This window comes from Notamacropus eugenii, chromosome 1 (assembly GCF_028372415.1).
Source record: "Notamacropus eugenii isolate mMacEug1 chromosome 1, mMacEug1.pri_v2, whole genome shotgun sequence".
NCBI classification, from domain to species: Eukaryota; Metazoa; Chordata; class Mammalia; order Diprotodontia; family Macropodidae; genus Notamacropus; species Notamacropus eugenii.
Window position 1 is genome coordinate 103222847 of NC_092872.1, and position 21089 is coordinate 103243935.

The 21089-nt window shown below is 37.1% G+C and overlaps 1 protein-coding gene and 1 pseudogene across 4 annotated transcripts in view; both read left to right on the forward strand.

The window, feature by feature from the left end:
* The window catches only part of LOC140529033 (PRELI domain containing protein 3B-like), a 30325-nt pseudogene extending 19310 nt beyond the window's left edge, over positions 1–11015 (forward strand).
* Positions 1–21089, forward strand: part of CFAP95 (cilia and flagella associated protein 95) — a 145072-nt gene that overhangs the window by 19658 nt on the left and 104325 nt on the right. The window lies entirely within an intron of this gene.

The window sequence follows — 21089 nt, forward strand, 5'->3', positions numbered from 1 at the left end:
ACAGAGAGCTGAGAGTAAAGATATTTTTTTCATATTAATGTTATTTTTTTTAGCAGCTGTTGCTTCTTTTCTTTTATACAAGGCATATTATCAGCACATAATAGAAGCATAATAAATGCTTGTTAATGGATGCATGACTTGTTTTTTGCATCTCTTCTACCATTCTGTTTGACTTTCTTCAGGCCACTGGGGATCATTGATTTAGAGGCAGATTTGTATTTGTGGTGTTGAAATATTTGCCTTCTTCTTAGTAATTCTTACTTATGTAGCTCTTTGAGACATAAAATTCCTTCTTCAAAACAACCTGGTGAGATAAGCATCATACGTATTAATATTCCTATTTAGAAAACTGTGGTATACATAGGTTCAGCAATTTGTTCGTGGTTGCATAGCTGGCAAAGTCAGGATTCAAACTATGGACCTTGATTCCTGTACTCTTCACTAGATCAAGAGCTGTGACATTTCATTTTTGTTTTCTCAATGCCTCATATCGTACATTGACGTCCTGGATTATCTCCAATCATCCAGATGAATATCTGGTCACTGGAGCCAGATGGCTCAGGAGGAGAAAGTGAGGCTGGTGACCTTACACAGTGTTCCCTCACTTGAAGTCAAGTGCAAATCATGTCATCATTTCTCTGTTGACATGGTCTTCTTCAAGTATGAAAGACGAAGACAACATTGAGCATAGTAGGAATTCATGAATGTTTATTGAATCTAATAAAATGTTATTCCTCTGCATTCATTAAGTATATTTAAAGAAAAGACATGTGAACACACATAACTGACTTATGTAGATCAACTACCGGGTTGTTATGCCAGGATGACTGTTTAGATTGACTTTAAGTAAATGAGAAGGCTTTTCTGGAGAGCTATCTGACTGATCACTAACATAGAGAAGAGGATGCCATCTCATCAGAATTGGTCTACTGATTCTCACGCTAATAGACTCTATGTTGCAAAGTTGTTGTGAGGGTCAGATGAGATATTTATGAAAAAGCACTTAGCACGGTACCAGGCACATCTGTAGGTGCTATATAAATACCTTACTCCTCTTCCAATATCTGATGCCTTTATTAAGCATCTTGCTCGCAAACTGTTGTTGTCGTAAATATAATCATCACTGTGTTTCTTCTTCTTTTTGTAGCCTTGAGTGAGGAAGAACCTTTCCTAAAGGGTTTCTTCCTATTCATTCTGATAATGGAATGATAACATTCAGGAGTGTTTGGGTTTTATCTCTTGAAGGATCACATGTCCATATTCTTCCTGTTCCTTTCCATGGTTAAACCTATACTTGATTATGTGTGATGATAATTTTAAGTAGAAAGATCTCATGTGGATCTCCATGGAGACAATTCATACCCTAGTCTCCATGATGACATTTATAGCATCTTACAGACCAAATTTAATTTTATGTATTTGAGATTTCATATGATTTTGTTTTTCCTACCTAAGCCTAGTTTAACAGCCTGAGTATCATAATATTTTCTATAACATATAGGAAATGGAAAGGTAAAGGGGAAGGAGGAAAAGAAATAAAGTATAGTGATAATTATATCATGCCTTTTATTTTTTCTAGTTTTTTCACATGAAATTATCTGTAAGGTGGTAGTGGATTAGATTCAAAAGAGAAAGGTCACATTTTATGTTGCTTCTAGACTTCTGTTGTACCTTATTATAAGTCATACTCATTTATTGTTACATTACACTCATAGTGAAATCAAAGATGTGTGGAATATATCCAAGATGCCAGTGACTCAGACCATGAGGGTACCATTTACTGCTCTGCAGGACCTTGCATTTTTATATGTGTAACTTCATTTTGTCTATATTAAGCCCAAGTTTTCTCCAGAGATTATGATCTCTAGTATTAAATGGAAATATTTTGACTCTTTTGGGTCACAAGATAGATAGCTAAAAAACTTGCATGTGTCAGGCACTATGCTTAGAGTTAGAGATACAAATGCAAGTAAGCAAGAGAGTCCCTACCATAAAAGAGGAACCATGGCTAGTGCCCTCCTGGAAATTATGTGATACCAGTCAGGAGATTGGGCCCATAAGGGCAGAAAATTCTCCAGGTCATAAGGCAATTGTTGTAGAGGAGGAGAGGTAGCATATGGTATAGTAACACCTAACTTACTTAGAACTCAGATATTTGTATGCCTAACTGAAACTCAGACCTTAAATGAAAAGGCCTTTATATGATCAAATTTGGTATGAGAAAATTCATACACTCACATATTTTGTACATAGGCCAGAACCTCAGAACCTGTGTCTCCTTATGTTCACAAAAATAGTTCTAACAAGCTTGACTATCTGATTTCCATGCCCATAACAGTATATTAGAAGCAACACAGTGAGAGGAAGGAGTAACCACACACATGAACACACACACACACACACACACACACCACACAAACAAAAACAGAAAAACCTAAGTCTCAATTAATATTGAGTTAATAGTCCTATAGTAAGAGAAGGGACAGAAAACCTACAAAAAGCAGATACAAGAATCGAAAATCAGAGTAGCCTGGGATCATTTTCTACATAGCTCAGTAGACTCTGTGTATATAACCTCAGAATGGATTAACTGAAATTTTAAAAGTTGTTAAGCACCTACTGTATACAGAGCTCTATATGAGGTGCTGGGAGAAATATAAGCTTCAGATTAGATATAATTTCTGTACTTAATGGAGTTTATATATAGATTGGGGGAGAAGAATTAGGTACAGATAATAACAATAAGTATGACTCTGAAATCATCAAGAAATGGCTAATTTATTCTGTATATTCTATTTATGAAGGCAGAGAACCATAGAATATGTTTTTGGGGAAATATTTCAAGACAGTTAAAAATTTTTTAGTGCTTAATCCTCAACTATTCGGAACAACTGATTCCCCAAAATTGAAGCATCCTCCACTGAAGCACTATTTGGATGTTTCATCTCAGTGTGGCTGTTTTCTCAAAGCCTAGTAGAGACCTGGAAGATTCTACCAAGATGGAAAACCTTTAAATATGGGCCCAGTGACAGTTTATACCTATTGTCCAAAGATGAAGGAAGGAAGGAAGGAAAGAAGGCAGGCAAGAAGGAAGGAAGGAAAGAAAGAAGGAAGGAAGGAAACAAGTATTTATTAAGTGCCAACTGTGTGCCAAACACTTAACAAACCTCATTTGATTCTACAACCCTGGGAGGTAGATACTCTTCTTATCCTTATTTTGCATTTGAGTAAAGGGAGGCAAACAACTTGCCCAAAGTTACATCTGATGCCAGATTTGAACTCAAGTTTTCCATATTCCAGGCTCAGCTTTCACTGTGCCACTTAGCAGCTCCTAAGATTGAATCTGGGATGTTCATTTTCCTCTTGGCTATATTCTTCAGTATAGAATGCTAGTCTGATTTTTTTTTAAAATCTAACCTTATTTTCTTATTCTTTGTCACACATATCCTCACAAATGCTGTTAATTGCAGTAATTTTATTTTAAGGTCCTTTAATGTTTCATAAACAAATACAAGACTTTATGATCGTTCTTCCATGACAATGTTTCCCTCTCCATGTGGTTTTCTTTTAAGATATACACATCAAAAGCTTTTCTGAAAACCAATGACGAAAGGATCCCTAGCTCTTTGATCTTTATATGAACATTTACTTAATTTAAATGAAATGAACTGAAGTAAAATTCTCAGATTTTTATTTGAGAACTGAGATCCTTAAAGATGAGAATGTACTATAAAAGTCAGTGATTTCAAATCAAACCATACATTTGAATAGCTCCTTTCACTTCAATCTCCTATTTTGAGAGCCTTTTCCTACGGTGGATATTGTCTTTTAATTATGACATAGGCTAACATAGATCCTATGACATACCTTTACTCTCTGTTGACCCTCTTCTTTTCTGCAAAACTTTTATCTCCATTGCTGTGGTGGTCAGTGGAAACCTTGCCCATCTACTTCTCTCATCCCTTTGATGCCTCCATCAGAGCCAACACTGCAACTCCATCCCTTGTTCCAAATGCAGTGCCCCTTTGGGATTAGAAAAGTATTATAAATAAGCTTTTGTGGACTTGCATATAAAGCTGAGCAATTCATTTATTCCACAAACCTTTACTCAGTCAGTGAAGTTTTACCAGTTTCCCTGGCTTCTCAGGGGTCCCCCATCAGAGATTGGTGGAGAAACAAAGATAGAATTTGTTACTTCCCTTCCTATGTCTGTGTTTTGTGATCTTTGAGCATTATAATTGTTGGAGGACTGAAGGAGGGGGAAAAGGGGAGGGGGGAGAGAACTTTATCCCATGAGTGTCCTTGTAATCTTATTGGAACTGTTTTCAAAACAATAAGGGCTAGCTTTCATAGTCTTGGCTGGACTCTGAAAGATGAATCTGTAAAGTTCCCCAGAGCCCAGGCTTCTTCCCTGATGGCCCTGATGGCAAAACAAAGAACAGAAGTCCCATCAAGTTTGTTCATGGCCTGAATTTTTCTGGAAAAAAAATTGCATCTTTATTTTCACTAAGCTCTAACTGAAATTTAGCAATTTTTCTCATTATTTTAAAACATAGTTCTGAGAAAGGACCTACAAAGCAAAAAAGGTTCAAAATTACTGCTCTAAAGCATGCTGTAGGTGCAGTCCATAGGTTAAGATTCATTCAGGACTTAAGTCTTTTACATTTTGAGGTTTCTTGAATCTATAAGATAGGCCAGGAGGCAATTACTGGGGATGGGGAGGGTGAAAACTGCCCCTAACACAAGAAAACAATCAAGTAAAATTAAAAAAAAACTTTGAAGAAAATAAAAATCATGCAAAAAAATCAAGCTAGAATTTAAAGATGTTTAAAAAGATCAAGAAGAAATATCGCAGAGAATGACCAACTTGGAGAGAATATAGTAGAAAACCTGAAAGAGGAGTCAACCAACAGCACACTTAATACTATACAAAACAGAATTGTAACCAACATAGATCCATTAGAGGAAATGTAGGCCCTGAAAATTATTATCTTCCAAACTGGAATCCAATAGTGGTTTGGAGAATAGGTTACAACTCAACAATTATAGTATTGTCTTCATCCTCCAAACAGGAAAAAAAATAACAATAGCAAAAGATTTTAATTCAACATTCTAGAAAATTGGCCAAGAAAATTTCTCAGAATGCAACATTCTAGAAAATTGGCCAAGAAAATTTCTCAGACATAGCTAAATCAAGCTATGATATACAAATAGAATCCCCTGATAAAGACAGATGAATCTAAGATTGAACAGTTCTCAACATATTACAGTTAAACTGTAATATTGTAATGAGAAGAAAACGTGCTTCAAGCTGTCACAGATAAAAAAGAATGCTAATAGTGAAATACATTGAGTGATGTGAAATCCTGAATATTTTTATTATTTTAATTCTTACTTAAGGGCCGTATCACAGCTCCCCTGGACTATTGCACTTTCTAATTGGTCTTCTGTCTCTAATCCAGAATAGCCAAGATTAATCTAGCCAAATGTTCTTGGGAAAAAAAATTTAGGGCTTTACTGGGCTGCAAGCTGAAGGGGGGCCAATGGTGTTATGTGTTTGCCAAAGATATTAATGTGATTTGAAATTACATAATAGAGCTAGACATGGAAGGGATCTCGAATGCCACATTTGTCCAGTTGTTTGGTTTTACTGGTGAGGAAACTGAGACCCAGGGAGTTGAAATGAGATTTTATCACATAGATACTAATTATTGGAGAAGACAGGATTTGAACTGGGGTCCTCTGATTCTAGTCAGGGCTCTTTCAATAGTACCTCAGTGCATAATGACAGGCAAATACCTGAAATCAGAGCAGTGAATTTTGGTATAAACCACATTTAGAGTTTTTCAGTTGTAGGAGCCAAATTTTGTGAAGGATACTGACCAGCTAAGAGTGTGTGCATGTGACTTAAAAAGCTTGAGAGACAGTTTCTGAGTGATTAATAATTTTATTAATTGTTGCTAACAGGTAATTAATAAAAGTGGTACTCTTGAATGTCAGAGATCTGTCATGGAACCCACTCAACACTTATATGCCCTTGGAAGAGTGAGTGTTCCAGAGGGTAGAAATCAACTCTGATTGGTTAACAATGAGAGAATGAATATTATAATGAGAAGTGGATTTATTCTAATGAGGATCTCATTAGAGGAGGGGACTTTGATCACTAATCTTGATCAAAGAGACTTACCTTTTCCCAGACCACCCCATTTTAGGGCAATCTAGACAAAAGGGGAAATTCGCTTCTATTCAGAGATGTCCAAATAAAACAATGGACTAGAATGCACCAGGTCACCTAACCTGGTTTTCCTGGTTGGGTGGGGTCTGAACAAGATTGAGGAGAATGTTAGAGAATAATGAAATAAGAAAGGAAAAAAGCCTGGATCTCCCCAATAGCAAATGGTTATTAATATAAGAGAGAGATAATCATTTCTGTCATGCAGATAAGGGCTCCAGGGATGATGAGGGTACTGAAGATTGTGACATACAAGTGATGAGGTTATGGGAGCAGGGATCTGGGCTATGGAAATGTATGGGTTTTTAGGAGTCCAAGTCCTAAAGAAATGGTCTTTTCCTTTTAGGGGTCCAGTGTGAATCCCATAACCCCATCACCATAACCCTATCACAAGGACTGGTTGAACAAACTATTGGTGTTCAACCTGAGGAAGAAAAGATGTAGAGTGGGGCATGATAGCTGTCTTCACATGTTTAAGGAGTTATTATAAAGAAAGATTATGAAAAAAGGAAAGAGGGATCATTGTTGAAAAGACCTAAGACAAGGTGTAAAAGTTGTACAAAGGCAGATTTCAGCTTAATACAGGGAAAAAGAAATCTGAATTATCAGAGGTGTCCAAAAGTGGAATGGGCAGTGGAGTTCTCATTTCCAATGGCATTTGAATGGAAATTGTCTTAGTTACTTTAGGGGAGATTCCATAGTTTAGAATAAACAGTCTCTGAGGTCTTTCCTAACTCTGAGAACATTAATCTGTTTGTCATAAGCAGTATGTGCATTTATGTCTCAGAGAAAATTATCTTTTCATATTGAATTAATGCAAAGTGATTTTGAAGGATGAGTGGGAATTAGGTGAAGAGAAAAGAGAAAAGACTTGTGAACATAGGTAATAGCCTAAGGAAAGCAAAGAAGTGAGAGGGTGCTTAGCAAATGTGAAGTGTGAGAGGGGATAGGCAGGGGTATAATTTGAGATACAGCTGGAAAAGTAAGGTACTAAGGTAGTAGTAATAGTGTGTTCATCCTTCAGTGCCGAAGAAGACTATGCCATCAGAGAAATAATGACATAAGTTGCACTTGACTTTGCTTTGAGTGAGTAGGGTAGTGTCGATCTTGAATACCAGAGATGGAAGTTTGATTTTTGCTCAAGACTCATTTGCTAAAGATTTTTGAGGAGATCTTATGCTTTGTATAAGCAGAATTCTCTTGGCATCAGTATGAAAGATGGATTGAAATGGGAAGAGGATATTGATGGGAAGACTAGGAGGCTTTGACAAGAATACAGTTAGAAGGTTTTGAAGGTCCCCTGTAGGATAATGACAATTGGACCAAAGAAGAGGCAACAGATATGAGAGATATTGCAGAGATGTCATTTATATGACAATTTAATGGATTGGATATGATAGGTAAGGGTGAGGAAAGAGTTAAAGGTAACCTCAAGAAATCAGTCATTAAACATTTATTAAACTCTTATAATACGCTAAACTCTATGTTGGGAATCCAAAGAAAAGAAAGGTAAAAGACAATCCCTCCTATCAAGGAGCTCCCAGTCTAGTATTAGAGGGAGACAACATGTAAACAACTATGTACAAACAAGAAGAATTAGAGATAATCAACTGAGTGAAGGCACAAGAATTAAGGGGAATCAGAAAAGGCTTCCTATGGAAAGTAGAATTTTATCTGGGACGTGAAAGAAGCCAGAGACGTCAGGAGGCACAGATGAGGAGGGAGAGAATTCCAGGCATGGGGCACAAACAGTGAAAATGCTTTGAGTCAGGAACAGTAAGAAGGCCAGTGTCAATGGATTAAAGCGTAAGTGGTGGGATGGAAGGTGTGAGAAAATCAGTAAGGTTATGGAGGACTTTGAATGCCAGAGGATTTTATATTTGATTTTGGTGATGATTGGGAACCACTGATGGTTGTTCTTCATTCTGGAAGAGGACAAAAATGACATCATTATGATAAAATCAAGTTTCAATGTGTCCGAATGTGGCTGATCAGACCAATACGAGCTTGGAATGTTCTACCACAGGTTGGGCACAGATAGTCCATGTGAACATTTGGGGTGCATACTCTAAATCTGCACACTCTACGTTTCCTTTGAGCTGTTTCAATTCTACTTTGTTCATAGAGCACAACACTTTCTCTGATGTGCGCACGCCATGCTGAGAGGTTCTGTGTCACTGTCTCCCATGTCACATAATCAATTCCAAAGTTTTTGAGACACACCTTGAGACTGTCCTTGTATCACTTCTTCTGACCACCATGTGATCTCCTGTCCCATGCGAGTTCTCCATAAAATAGGGAGCCACTAGAGTTCATTGAACAGGAGGATGACTTAGACTGGTGCTTTAGGAAGACAACTGTGAATGGTGGATAGACTGCATTGGGGAGAGATTTGAGGTGGGGAGATCAACCAGCAGGCTGTTACAGTAGTCCAAGTTTGAGGTAAGGAGGGCCTGCACTAGGGTGGTGACTGTATCAGAGGAGAAAAAAAGACAGGCTTGGAATTCTGTTGTCTATGGGGGTGATGAGAGAGAGTGAGGATTGTCTGCCTAGGTAACTGAGAGGGAATGTTGCCTCTGATAGTAACAGAGAAGTTAGGAAGAAAGGAGCATTTGGGGAAGGAAAGATAATGTGTTCGGTTCTGGACAAGTTGAGTTTAAGATATCTACAGGACGTCCTATTCTATATGTCAAATAGGCAGTTGGAGATGTGAGACTAAAGGTCAGCAGAGAATTCAGGGCTGGGTAAATCAGCGTAGAGATGACAATTGAATTCTTGAGATCAAACAGTGTAGAGGGAGAAAAGAAGCCCAGGACAGAACCTTATGGAACATCCACGTAATTCCAGCAAAGGACACTGAGAAAGAGTGGGCAGATCCTGTAACTGCTCTGATCATACTAGATATCTGTTGTCTTCCCCCCCCAAAAAACTGCCCCTTCCCTGATGCACATACATGTCCAGAATGGCTACTCAGTATGATCCTAATAGCATCTATAATAAACATGGAGATCTGTCAGCCCCAGAAACTCGCTGGTACTTTCATGGAGTTTGGAAATTACTTGTTTAAATCATCTTAATATTTCTAACATGTCAGGAGAATACACCAGATGTTATCCCTCTTTCTTAGAGAAAATATGCTTCAGTGATATTCACAAAATGGGAAGAGTCCTAGATGAAAGCTTCTAATACATTGATCCTTTTGGGACAGTCTCTGGGGAGACATGGGGAAGAGTCACACAAGATGAGGAGGTGTAGATAGTTTATGATTTCTATTAATGGAGGGAATACCTTCATTGATGAAATTATTGATCCTTGGAAATAATGAAATAGAGATCAGATGATTTTATGGTCTCCTTTAATCTTACTTTTCCAGTTCCATGAGCTCTGCAAATTTATTAAATAAGAAATGACCTTGAGTTCCTAAGCAATCAGTAACTTTCATAATCAGTATAATTTGCTTTCAGAAAAAATACAAATTTTTCTCTATAGGAATAGAAACTGAAAGTAAAATCTCTTTTAATGAAAAATGCAGATGGGTAAGCATATAAGTTGAATTTCATGTTAATTTTACAGATAACTAATAACTTCTTGCACCTTAGGTGAACATTTTGAGGGAAACAATTCAAGCAATTAACATACTGATCTTAAACATTCTGTGACTGCATTATGGTAACTCTAATTTAGGTAGAGCTTTAAATATTGACCCCATAATCGCCTTATGAGGTGGGTAGAACAAACTTCCACTTTTATAGTAAATAGAAGTCAAATTTTGGAATTCTGAAAATTTAAATAAAAAAAATCACAAGTGTGAACAAATCACAGTGGGGAGAGGGCTGAATTGAAATGATTGTGGAAAATCACCCACCTGAAAAAGTGAGACAGAACAGCTGAGACCATTTCTGCTGCAGTGTTCCATCTCCTTGTCAACTCAAAACTTCTCTGTGCCTTCACCCATTCTTTCCTTCTTCTCTCCAATCTCAGAGGATAAATAGCCCTTCTTGCCAAGGTTAATCTTGGCACTTGTATCAGTGATCCCTCCTCCTCTGTCTTCTAGGACCCTACCCCAGGCCTCATTTTGAATATCCTTTCCAGCCTTTCAGTACCTATGCATTCTGTTGCTGGCATGTAGGAGGGTGATGTTGCTTCCTTTCTCCTAGTGCCCTTTTGTACCACCCAGACATTGTGCTGGTTGCTGGCACCATGAAGATTGGACATCGGAGCACATTTTCAAACATCTGGGAGAAATAGTTCCAACAGCTGCTATGCATAAATATCCAAATCCTATGAATCCAAGAGTGGTTGGAGTTGAGGTGTTAGACAGACATATCTATATCTATATCTATATATCCCTGAAAAATTGCATAGCCATAGCCTTCTCAGCACAGAACGTTATCAGTACAGACTTCTATTGTAAAATAGTTTATCAGTGCAACAAGAACCAACACAAATGTGCAAGAATATTCTGCAGTTGATCCTATAGAGAAAACAATGGAGCTTAAATTCATTAATATTTCACATACAAGTATGGTTTTGGTAGATGAGAGACATGTATAAACCACATCCTCATGAACTAGGAAAGACCATAATCACTGTGAAAGGAGTGAACCTTAGCAGTTATCTAGAAGGACTGATGGAAAGTACAATATCATCTAAAGCTAATAAAGGCTGAGAAGCAATGAAGTGAGTAATTAACAAATTAAATGCTAAGAATGAAGAGTTGATTGTTTCAGCAAGAGAAAGCATGAAGACGTTGATGGCAGCAGCACCATTTGTAGGGAAATGATAATGGCTCTTTATATGAAACATTAATAGGTTGGCCAGGGTCTCTCCAAGCAGTAACATACTTACTGATATTTGTTATTTAATAGTCATTCCATATATTATATAGGTATTCAATTAGCTTGGAGAAAGGCTAAAACTTTTGATGGAAAAGGGCGGAAGGTTCAGGGCTTCCAAACACATGGAATCAACTGGAATTAACATTACCCTAAAATACCATGCCATATCAAGTTTCCAATATTTGAAGATTTAAGAATATTTCAAATGGATGCCTTGACCAGAAAATGGCATGTTGAATCTCTATAAGATTGAATTTTATAGCATTTAATTCATGAGACTCTACTTGATTTTGAACCAACTCTAAAATGAAGCAGAGCTACCTTTTCTAGCATAATTGCCCTGCTAACATTTGACTTGAACAGTTTTCATGTTATAATAACTTCCTTTGGAAAGAAGGAAAATATATTACTTGAAGTTGAAATACAAGCTTTTTATTTGTACACAATTAACTGGCTTTCAATCTCTTTTCTATGGCATGACATAGCGAATTAGAGGGCTGATTTGGAGTCAGGAAGATATGGGTTTGAATTCTGTGTCTAGCATATACTACTTCTTTTTACCAACCTGGAAGTCAGATGGATTTTTCTTTTCAGTTTGACCTAATCTGCTTTTGTTATTTGAGCTTAGTTTAGGCATTTTGATACTGCCTTTTCTGGCTTATTTTTGTGACTTTGGTTTATTCACAGGATGTAATTCACATTTATCACATGGGATACATAGAAAAATAAAGCCTTTAAAAAAGTTTGAAAATGAGAAGCCTTCCCCTTCCCCATACATAGTTTAAATGTTTTTTTTGGCAGAGCCTTTGTTGACTTGATGAATCTGTCATTGAGATAAAAATCCTGACATCTGCTTCATTTCTTTGTGATATCTTTTAAAGATGACAGTCAAAAGTGGATTCTATTTCTTTGGTTTGTATTTGTTTGGGATTTCTAATATGTTTGGGAATTGTTCACTCTCCAGAGTAATTTTTCTGAAGCCTTGGATAGCAGATGCCTACCAGAGCTTAATAAAAAAGCATCATTCTCATCTCATTTGGAGGCAGTTTAGAACAGAAAGTGAAATATAGATAAGTCTTAATCTCAATTAATAATTCTAAAATGTGAAATCACAGATACTGTGGTGTTAGACTATAAATTGTAATGCATCTAAAAAAAGGCTGCTCAGAAGAACTAGAGATTCTAATGCTCAATTTTCATTCTTCTAATTTCAAAATTAGATCAAATATCAAAGATCTTGTTTAGAACATCAGAGTTATGCATATTTATGCTGAAAGTTTCTCCATTCATCAGAAAGATTTAAATTCTTCTTAAGGAAAAAAAGCCTGTATTATAAAGAACTAGGATATAAATATTCATAAATTCTTCCTTGTTTCTGCCTTCTTTGACAGTGAGCACAGTTACTTTTTAAGTTTATAGGTAAATTTGAAAGCTTCTGTTTTCAGCATTTGAATGGTGATATATATATATATATATATATATATATATATATATATACATCAGTTTGCATTCTGTGAATCGCTTTGGGACAAGGACATTGTGAAGGCAAGAATAAGACCTATCCTCTGGGAGAATGCCAAGACAGTCTTATTATTCACTGTTGTTTAATTGTGAAACACTCATTTCAGGTCAAATTCAAGTCAAGAAATATTTATTAATATTTATTAGGCATTCTCCTAGGTGCTAGGGATACAAGGGTAAAAATTAAATAGTCTTTGCTTTTAAGGAACTTAGATTCAAGTAGGTATTGTAACATGTGCACAAGTAAGTAAATACCAAGTCCATTCATTGTAATGCAAAATAATTTCAAGAGAGAGAAGATGAACAAGTTGGGTTTGGGGAGAATCAGAAGGACATCTGTACAGAAGATGGTTACGGGGAACACTTACGTGTTCAAGAAGACCAGCACTTCTGGTCATCCGTCTTTGGTGTCCATCTGCCACCCAACTCTCAGGCTTCAGGAAACTGTGGCATGTATGGCAGCCATATCCCAGTAAAACCATCTTGGCAGACAGGCTAAACCAGGTTAACAGACCAGCCTCAAACAGGTAGGTGAGTTAGAGAATATCTGTCCCAAGCATGTGAAGGCTTCCCATGGTAGAATGGGTGGATGAGAATAATTTGTTCCAACAGCCACAAAGTTGGCTGAAGCAGGTGCTGGGGAGCTCTTAGACCTTAGTTGGACATCAAAGATGCCAACTCATCCACTGCATCCCAGGTCATTACCAACTGTCCTGACTTTTCTCTTGACTTTGATGACTCTGGAAGAGAGAGTGAGGCTGATGACTTTGTGCCATTATGTCTCCTATAAATCCAATTCACAGGCAAGTCAAGACATCAGTTTGTGATGTCACTGATTCTCTTCAAAAACAAAAGACAAACAACATTATGGGAAGGATTGAAAGGGAAAAAGCATTTGTCAACCATTCATTGTGCTAAATGCTTTAGAAATATGTTCTCATTATAAAAAGTTTCTTATGTATATGTGTATATCTATATATACATGCGTATCTGTACTTATATACACATGCATATATGTCCCCCATACATATGTGTAGCACACGATCATCAAACAGTATAACATTATATATATTATAAATATACCCACATATATGCATACAAATTGGCTCAAACTAACCACAGAAAATTCTATGTTCATATAATAAAAGTACTATAACAAATTAAAATATTTATTTCACAAATCATATATGCATATAAAATTTGTTATATATACATATATGTATATACAATTTGATATATTTGATTATCACATATTGTTTTTTATTTCTATATACTTACAGTACATATAATTTTATATACTTTTTATATAATTATATGTATACATATTAATATAAAACTTGATATATTATTTAGTTATAATTTGCTATGATTATGCATATATATATATATATATATATATATATATATATATATATATATATATATATATACATCACACTATTTGATTATTTTGTCCCAAGCTAAGGTTTCCTCTGGCAGACTGATAAAAGCAAACATGTTAACGGAGGTCTGTGAATAAGATTTTGAGCATGTACTGATTCACAGGGTACCTTAAATTTGGAGCAGCTTTTCTGGGGAACCTACTTAACAAGAAGGGGAGCCCCTAGGGACTGTTATATTTCACTCAAAACCCATATCTCCTAAATTACTTTTTTATTTTGACAGCACCTCTATCATCCAAGTCATTCACATTCATAACCTTGGAGGTATCCTTCACAGTCTTCATGTCCAATTAGTTGCCAAATTGCATTTCTCTCATCTGCTTTACCCTAATTCAGACTCTCATCACCTCTAACTTGGACAATTGCAGTAGCCTCCTAATTAGTGTTCTTATCTCAGTATCTTCCATCTCTAATATATATATATACTCCATAAATCTGCCAAACTAATTATCTTAAAATACAAATCTGTATCATTCTCTTCTCCTCAAAAATCTTTAATGGCTCCAGAAGCTGAGCTGTATATAGAAAAGCTACACACACAAACATAAACACACATATGTATATTGTTTATATTCATACAGACATACACAAATATGCATGTATACATACCATGGATGACTTCTGAATCTGGGATATCTGTCTGTCTATCTATCTATCCACCCATCCATCTGTCCATTTCTTCCTTTCCATCCATCCATCCATCCATCCATCCATCCATCCATCCATCCATCTATCTATCTATCTATCTATCTATCTATCTATCTATCTATCTATCTATCTATCTATCTATGGGGCAGCTAGGTAGTGCAGTGGATAGAGCACCAGTGTACGAGTCAGGAGGACCTGAGTTCAAATCTCACCTCAGACACTTGACACTCACTAGTTGTGTGACCTTGGGCAAGTCACAACCCCAATTGCCTCATCTTGGGTCATCTCCAGTCATCTTGATGAATGTCTGGTCACTGGATTCATATGGCTCTGAAGGAGAAGTGAGGCTGGTGGCCTGCACAGCACTCCTTCACTCAAAAAAACAAAGTCAAGTGCAAGTCATGTCATTATTTCTCTGATGGCATGGTCTTCTTCGGCAACAAAGGATGAACTTACACATCTATCTGTCTGTCTATCTGTCTATCTATTTTCTCAATACCTGGGAAGATCTGGGCCCTACCCTGTCCTGACTGGCAGTTTTCATTCAGTCCCCCTTCACTCCTACTCCCAAGGTAAACTCCTGGGAATCTCTGCTAATACTGGCAGTTTCTAGCTGCCCCTGTTCCCTGGGAGAGACAGTTCCAAGAAAACCTCTGCAAACCTTTCCTCCCTGAAGTTTAGCTAATCTGTTGATCCTACAGGTGATCCCAGCTTGGGGCCCAGTCAATCGCCCGCCTCTGTTGGCTAGAAGTACCTTAAACTGAGCCTGTGGTCTTTCCAGGAAGCTGCTATCACTCTGCAATAAATAACTTATGAGCCACCTGCTGTTCCATCTATCTACCTAGCTGCCACTCCTGAGAGTATATAACCCCTGTTGTAACTCCCCTCCCGGTGAACCCCTGTCTGAAAAGCTGGTATGCTGGATTGCAATTCCTTGACCCTGAATAAGACGCCCCATTATTATTTATGATCATTTTATTGGCCTGAGTTTTTGTGCTTGACAATTCATACTGTTCCTCCCGTGGTACAGAGCAACTTTCTTTTCTACTCTGATATATCTCTGATACACAGATACATCTCTGATGATATCCTTTATGCGTTTTCTCCTGCATAAGTTTTGCTGATTTTTTTGCAGCCTACTCATACTCCCCAAGCTCCTTTCCATCTCTCTTTGGTTGACCTGTAACTTTAATTCTTTGAAAATGGTACTATTGTATTACTCATAGTTATACAATATTATTTGAAAAGTATAAATAATAAAAAGATGGGCTTTTGTGAGAGAAACTTGATGTTTTTTGTTTTTTTTTAAAGAACTTGATTAGAACTAGGAAAACAATCTATACAATCAGTTCAATTATGTGAATGGAAAGAAAAACCAAAAAATGAAGGTTATGCAATTATGACAATTGAGAAGGGTGATCTCAGAGAAGAGCTGGACAGAATGCACATCCCCGCCTTCTTTGCTGGGTGGAAGAACTATTGGTGTGGAACGTTACATATGACTGTCAGACTTGGTTAATTTCTGAACTGCTTATTTTCTTTTCAAATTATATTTTATGAAGTCTGACTTTCTAAGTCACATTGTGACTTATTTGGGTAGATTTAAAGACAGTCTGTTCTGACTACACAGCCAGTGGAAAGAGGTTTTTTCCACCCACATTGTTGGTCTGCACAGAGTGTCTTTTCCCAGAAGTAGGTCCCTAATGTCTCCTACAGAGGTGCCTTGATTTTAGGCAGTCTGGGCATGTACCAAATCCTCATTTTCTATTGCTGGAAATTACATTAAAAAAGGCGTTACCCTCTGCTTTGTCACTATACCCTAAAGACCAGGGGACATTTTCCATGTAATTGGAAGCTGAAACCTTCCATGTGTGTTGTCAACCCCATTAGAATGTGAATAATTTAAGTGCAAGGACTGGTTTTTTTTCTATGTGTACTATGTGTACTATGTGCCACACTTAGCATAGTCCTCTTTGCACATAGTAAACACTTAATAAATACTTTTATAATAAACAATAAATGCATTCATTCATTCATACATACTACTGTTTTCTCCATTGATAGATACAGGAACTAAGACCGAAAGGTTAAATGACTTGTCCAAAATTGAGTGGCTGGTAAAAATCTGAGGCAAGATTTGAATCTGGTTCTTCCCAACTCCAAGTCCAGCACTATAGCATGCTTCTTTTTAGCCTAATTCTCTTTGGTTCCTCCCATGCTACTATTTCTGTTCTTAATTACCTAAACTGTTCCCCTGATACACTCTTATGATTTTATCCAGTAACATATAATTTTGATTATTACTGCTTTATACTATATTAGTGCTAGGATATTTCATTTATCTCCCTTGAGACCCTTGACCTTATGCTCCTCCATAGAATTTTTATTATTTCTTTATGGGGTTCTATAAAATAACCTCATTGGTAATTTGATTGATATGACACTAACTGTAAATTAATTTAGGTAATAAACTTTATATTATATTAGCATGACCCAACCATGAACAATTAAGAGCTCTTCACTTATTTGCCTTCCGTTATTTGGGTAAGGAGTGTTTTGTAGTGGTATTCATATATCCTAAGTATTGTTGGTTGATAAGTTACTTCCCATTTCCTTGATATATTTTAGTTATTTTAAGGGGATTTCCACCCATATCCTCCTACAGGAGATTGTCAGCTATATGCAGAAAGGCTGCTGCTGATTTTTGTGGGTTAATTTTATATCCTGCTACTATACTGGTTTATTTCAGTTAATTTTGTAGTTGCATCTCTGTGGAGGTCTCTAAGTAAAGCGTCACATCATCTGCAAATATTGAAAATTTGGTGGACTTTTTGTCTGTGCTTATTCTTTCACTTTCCTTTTCTTTTCTTGCTGTTATAGCTAGCATCTCTGTAACTCTATCTGATAATAGTAATGACAGTAGACATCTGATCTTATATTCGGTTAGTCGTTCCTGTGTACATAGGTGGCCTGGAATCTTTTGGATAATTACAGATCTAACGTAGCAGACCTTCCTGCGCTGCAGAGTTGGCATAATCATTACGATCATATCCACAAACAGGAATGTCTGGAGTATTTTGCCCACCACCAGGGAATCCATCTTCCGTTTGGACCTTGCTCTGGATCATGTTTATGACAGTGGCTAACGCTTTCTGCAAGCATGTGGCTGCTTGCTTTATTTCTTGATTGATGCTAAAAATCTGAGGGCTGACCAACATGATCACATCTTTGAAGGAATATTGTATAATCTGGACATAAGCACAGAAGATATCTTGTTGGAAAATTACCCTTCAGACGACATTTGGCCCTACCATTCCTATGCTTTTTTTTATAGTCAACAATAGATAAGCACAGCTGCAGCTTTTAATTTTGCCCTTTTCGGTAGTTTGTGCGACTAAAGATATGCTCTTCTGCAGAATGTTATTTGTGAATGTCTGCCTTTTCCCTTATTGTATCTTTATGAAGGATGCTCTCAGTGTGTGTATAAATTATTTTCATAAAGATTTTGTAGATATAGGAAAATAAACAGTTGGGTTGGTAGTTACTGATTTTTCTTGGTTGTCATTTTTATTTAACAATTAAGGTCTGGGACTTTTTAAAAATGAAACTGAATTTGTGTTACACATTGCTTATTTTTATTTTTTTAAGCAAATTTTAAATTTACTACAGCGATATCAGAACTGTCAGCATGTCTATGTTCCCTTCTGAACTTGTTTCCGCTCTCTTCTGTGGATTTTAAAAATCTTAGTGTGGCAGGGCATTTGGAGATGAGTTTCTGCAGGCAGAAATCATAAGATCTTCAGCACCTGTCTCTGTGAGCAAGCCTCTGGAAAATGTGAGATTGTCATTGCCTCAGGAAAAGACAGGCTGCCCTTCCCTTGTCCTGAAGGAAGGGGAGAGGGAGCACTTCAGGAAAAAGAGCAGAAGTAAGCAGGTGAGCAGTTACCTGGTGTGCTGAGTGCTGGTGAGGTAGAGGCAAACTGGTCAAGTGGGAGTTTGGTTTGTGAATTGAGCGGGGGAGATGCCCACTGATTTGAGTGATGATGGGTTGAAAGACTTTGAAATTATGGGAGTGAGATGTAGAGGTGGCTGCTAAGGCTCTGGGGAGTCACATTCTCCCACTGTAATTATATGGAACATACCTGGTGCTTAGATCAGAGGCAAGAGAATGTAGGGGGATGGCAGAGTGGTTGTTCTCTCCCTCTTTTTGTCAAAGAGAGTAGAGATTGATTCCCAAGTTTTCCTTTTCTTTAAAGTTTGTTTTGTGGGAAACAAAAAGAAGGAGTTCTGTTTCCACAGGGTTAAAACTCCTCCCAGCTCTAAGTGATAGCAGTTTATCAGAGTTGTGACCTAGCATGGTCAGGTAAAAAGTCAGAAACTTGTAGACAGTCTTGATGAGCTATTTGAGGGAAAGCTTGTCAGAGAGGAGAACATGAAGTCATGTGGTCAGGAGGCCTCACCTGGCCATTAGATGGTGTGGCGGGAAGTTCAAACTTGGAACCATATAAAGGGCTTAACTTTCCTTGGGAGGGGGAATGAACATAAAAATTAATAAAAGCTTTCCTGATTTCACAAGTATTGTTCTTTGTTTAAGGTCAACATGTTTCTCACAGTTGGGGGCTTGTTGGGTTCATTTCTCACAGTTTATATTTTCTGTTTTTATTAATACCGTGACTGCTTTGGAAAAAGATATCTTGATCACAGTTGCCTTGGTCTGAGCATTTCATTATTTGGGATTGGGGAGTTCTAAAAGCGTGAGAAATATGACTGACATGTGATGCATGAAAGAGAGAACAGATTGAATTACCAGGATGGAAGGAGTTGTCCCCCACTCCCATACCCCACTATGGCTAGGATTTCAAGACCTGTATGAGAAAGAATCTTTTTGATATTAATTTATCTTCTTAAATGTCCCCAAGTGCAGCAAGCATGGATTTGGGTCTTCTCTCCTAGGAGCTAAAAATCTCCATGACTCTCTGTTTGGTAAACTGGGCTGTCAAGTCACACTCTTTTCTCCATGGATTTCCTTTATACATGACTCCAAGATAAATTTTTCAGGAGAGGAAAGGGTTTCACAGAAGAAAGGAAAGGAGAGAAGATTTGGTGGTTGGCAGTATCAAAAATTATAGAGAGGTCAAGGAAGATGAATAAAGAGAAAAGGCCCTTAGATCTAGGAACTAGCAGATCATTGGTAACTCTTAAAGATAACTTACTGTGTTCTAAAAAAGGATCAACAGGATGATTTCAGGGAAACCTGGGAAGACTTGCATAAATAATGGAGAGTGAAGTAAGAAGAATCAGGGGAACCATGTATACAACAATATTATTGTAAAGACAAACAACTTTGTAAGACCTAAAAACTGTGATCAATGATCAGCCATGACTCCAGAGGATTCATGATGAAGCTTGCTACCTATATCCTGATGGAGAGCTGATGGATGTAGAATTCTTCAAACATGGTCAATATGGGAATTTGTTTTATTTGACTATTCATGTTTGTAACTGGGATTTTTTTTCTTAATATCCGGGGAGGTGATAAGGATAGAAGATGGATATTTTCTTGGGAAAATTTTTTTTTTCAGTTTAAGATGGACAAGTTTGTGATAACAGGAAATTTCAGAGGATACAGTAGAATAGACTAGAGATGGATTAACCAGTTGAAGTAGAGATGATCAGTATAGGAATGAAACCTTGTGAGGAGATAGTATGGCCTTATTGGCCAAGAAGCATTTGATTGGGTTTGGAGACTTGATACAGTAGGAGGTGAATTGGTTTGGTATCACTGCTAGCAGTTACTCTGCCACAAAATTTGAAATAGAGTTAGTTGATGTTTTGGAATGTGTCCCTCTAAAACCTTCCTTGGGAAGAACCTACTGGTTCCCTTTAATGGCAAGAGCTGTATTATATCAGGAGGTCAGGAAAGTTAGAGAAATGGCCATTCTCCTTGGGGAAGCTCATGAGAATCACAAACTCAGATCTACTTCCTTCTCATCTCTGTCTGTGCCAAATGTCCTGCTCTTCCTATTCCTGTTCCTCCTTTGCACAATTCCAGGCACCTAGTAAACTCTTGATAAGAAGTTTGTTACCTTGGTTGTTACCTCTTCTTTTAAATCTGTTTTGAAGTTATGGAGGGCCTAGAAGAACAGAAATTAGATTTTTATAATCAGTCCACAATATGATTTATATTGGAAGACACTGATCTTGAGGATCCTTAGAAGACTTGACTTGGTTCTGGAGTTAGTCTAGTGTTCCTATGTGCTCCAGTCAGTACCTACAGATTTGGTTTACAGAAATAACCTGAGGTTCCAATGAGCTCTTGAAATAAACTTTGTCTTTTAGGAGTTCTCTTGTAAAGAACTGATTTAGGTCTATCTGATCATTTCATGCTAGTGCTAGACCAGGAAGGAG